The sequence below is a fragment of the Tachypleus tridentatus genome, chromosome 8 (genome assembly GCF_004210375.1).
Source record: "Tachypleus tridentatus isolate NWPU-2018 chromosome 8, ASM421037v1, whole genome shotgun sequence".
Classification (NCBI taxonomy): domain Eukaryota; kingdom Metazoa; phylum Arthropoda; class Merostomata; order Xiphosura; family Limulidae; genus Tachypleus; species Tachypleus tridentatus.
The window spans coordinates 45,815,394-45,819,306 of record NC_134832.1 but is presented as its reverse complement, the minus strand read 5'-3'; positions in this window follow the sequence as shown (position 1 = coordinate 45,819,306).

The window sequence follows — 3,913 nt, the reverse complement described above, 5'->3', positions numbered from 1 at the left end:
ATGGTTTACTAAAGAGTTATAGAAGTAAGATACTATCTGTATGATTTACTAGAGAGTTGGATTAGTAGGTCTACGGCTATATGATTTACTCGATATTAAGAATAGCATAATAATAACTTTATGGCTTACTGGAGAGTTGTAGTATTATAACAATTGCTGTATAGTTTACTGGATAGTTATAGTAGTAAGACACTATCTATATTGTTTACCAGAGAGTTGGAATAGTATGGGACTGACTATATGATTTACTTGAGCGATGGAGTCCTATAACAATAGCTATATAGTTTATTGGACAGTTTGATTAGTATAGCAACTGCTATACGATTAATTAGAGGTTTTGAATAGGGCAGAAATAGCGATATGCTTTAATGGATATTTGGAGTAGTAAGACAGCAGCTATGCGTTTACTGGATAGTTAGAGTAGTATAACAATGGATATATGATTTCCTGAAGAGTTAAAATGGTATAACAATAACAACAGCTACAGTGTACAGGATAGTGCAAGTCATTTACTAGAAAGCTGAATTTAAATTATTACTTACTAGACACTTAATGCAACAAGACACTAACTATATTGTTTACTGGACAGGTTTAACAGCTACAGAAAGGCTGGAGAGACGAGACAAAAACAGCCATTTCACTGCGGGATAGTTTTGTAGAGAGACTCGTGGCTGACTGCATCCAACACCAGCGAATACGCTTAGAAACTTCTAAAGGCTTTTACAGCTTATCAGAAAAGGTAAGGCAACTGTGTTGAAAATATAAATCCACGAAAGTTATTTTATCATCAAGATATTAAGGAAAAATAAAACTGTATTATAAGCACAGTTTGTTTAACAGCTTGTATATACTTCTTTAAGTCTTTACTTTGAGGCGTGAATTGGTACTGTCATAGACCTCTGAATTTCTGAGATAGTAAGCCGGTTCGAATCTATGCAATAACACAAAATATTCTCCTCACTTTAAACTGTGGGTGCATTAAAGGAGTGACAGGCAATCCCTTAGCGTGGTAGAGTGCTGTTGACTGCTTGCTTTCCCCCTGTCAGTAGTTCAAATTTAGAGAATGAATCTGTTTCGTGTAATCATTCCTATATGTATGAAATATATATATGTATGTATAATACTTATAAGCATTAATACGTTATTCGTGTTTGACTAGGCCACGTATGTAGTCAAGGGTAGAGAAGTGTGTATATATGTTAATTTAAATAATGACAGATACACAGAAATGTTACTACATTATTACTACTTCGTCTTGACTAGTATCCAGTCACGGGTACAGAAGAAGTACTTATGTATTAGTTTTTTTTCTGAAATCGTCAACACAAACATGTAAAAAGAAAGAGAGAACTAAGCATTGGCGAGTTGTGATTACTATTATTTAATGTTTCTATAATTTTTTATTTTTTCCTGTTCAGATAAAAGGTCTTGTGGTTATATCTAATGAGAAAATACAGCCTTCATTTATATAAAGACATTTAGGCAGTTGCAATGAAATCTTGAGAGAATCATATTAAGTGAAATATTAGTGGTCAGCATTTTTAGTGAAAACAAAATTAAAAGTGGTGCATATTTGTTTCTTTTAAAATATGATTAAATTGGTCTCTTTATGGCATAATTACTAGGACTACCACCACTCCTGCAGGTATGCTGCTCGTTATTTACTATTAAAACAGTGATTCCCAACCTTTTTTATGCCCCGCACCCCTAAAATTTTAATATGTTCTCGCACCCCTCATAGTAATTATTTATTTAAGAATAAAGGTGAAGGTGGTCAAAACAATTTTTTATAATTAGTTTTTAATGATATATAAACAAAAACGAAACATTTGGAAAAGAAAAAATCTTATCTCGCACCACCTGAACGCTATTTCGCACTTTGGGGTGCAAGCACCTCTGGTTGGGAACCACTGTATTAAAAGAAGTAAGAACATTAATTAAATAAGTGATTCAGCAGTCCAGATAGAAACAGGTGATATTAATGTTTGTTCAGAGACACAGGTGGTTTTACTCGAAGCTAACACTATAGAAAGACAAAACATTGAACTGCAGGAAAAAAGTGCACAGATCTTTGAAAGCAACTGATTAAACGAATCTAATGTTTATTAATCATTTAAAATACAGTCATGAAAAACATCCCGTAAATCTTTTTAATGTTTTTTCTTCTCAGCAGAAAAGTGTGAAATATTAAAAACACTGGGAGTTTAGGAACATTTGATTGTGGCATTGGATGAGTGCAAAGTTTATTTAATAGTGATACGCGAAAGCGGAAAGATATTTTCGTAGTAAACGCATTACATTTTCAAGGTCCTTATAAAACCAATGAAATCACTGACCAAATATATCAAAATAACTATATTTTTCTTACAATCGAAAGATGTAAAAAGTATGTATACATATTAGTACTTTTTGGTAAAAATTATATGAAACGGACATTTTGAATATAATTATATAATATAATATAATAAATACCATATGTAAGAATATCAACTGGTAAATATTTTATATTACATATGTTGTAGGTAAGTCTACAACGCGCTGAATTTTGTCGATAAGTGTACCAGATGGGGAAATTCTCTTGATAACGCTGTATATATAACTAATGCTTCCTTTAATCGACAAGTACATAAGGCAGTAAATGTTTCGATGACTATACCATATGTCGACGGCTTGGCCTAGTGGCTAAGAAATCGACTTTCAAGTTGTGGGTCGCAAAATTGAAACACGTATGAGAAAATGCTGTCCCTTTCAGCCGCGGAGTCATTATAATGTGACCGTCAATCCTACTATTTGTCGATAAAGATATTTTGAGCCGTGAGGATGGTGTTGTCTAACTACCTTCCTCTAGTCTATCACTTCCAAATTAGGGACACCTAATAGAGTTAACCCAATACTAGCTTTGCGCGAAATCACACAAAACAAACGAACCAATTGCCGAATATTGTAGTTGACGATTAAATAAGTGTGTATTATAGAAAGAAAATATTTTCAGTAATTATGTTGGCAAGTATATCACGTTGTAATAGACTGAAGAAGATAGAGTGCACTTTGTTTTACCATGTATGTATTATCTGGTGAAGTATTTTTGAAAAATAACAACAGATCATTATCTGCGATCTGATGAATTTAATGTCGTCTGGTAAGAAGTCGTGCTCAGATGTGTATGAAGAAGACACGATTTATTAGAAGAAGCTCTATTTTCAAAAGGTTAAGGATTTATGACCTAATCTTCTGTTCGTGTGATACTGAAACATGTTTAATAGAAATGGAAGTAGTGCGTATTAATTTCGAATTTCGTCTGTGTTTTATTGTAACTGATTTTGTATCTGATGAGACGGGGTTTGTTCATTTTTTTGTTATCTACTGTGTCGTTTATATGATGTTGTAATAGAATATGTTATCTGCTACAGCTTATATGATGATGTAATAGGATATGTTATCTGCTACAGCTTATATGATGTTGTAATAGGATATGTTATCTGCTACAGTTTATGTGATGTAACAGAATATGTTATCTGCTGCAGTTTATATCATGTTGTAGCAGGATATGTTATCTGCTACAGTTTGTATGATGTTGTAACATAATATCTTGTCTTTTACAGCGTTGCCGTGATGTTGTAACATGATATGCTGTCTGTTATAGTGTTTGTATAATATTGTAAGAGTTCATGCTATCTTTTACAGTATTTGTATGATGTTTTAATAGGATATCTTATTTGTTACAATGTTCACATTATGTAATAACAGGATATGTTATCTGTTATGGTGTTTGTACGCTGCAAAAGGGTGTAGTATCTGCTGTAGTGTTTACGTGATATTTTAACAGAGTATGGTTACCTGTTATAGTGTTTGTGGGATGTTGTAACACGTTTATATCCATAAAGACGGAAAGTAATTATTTTGTATCGTTATC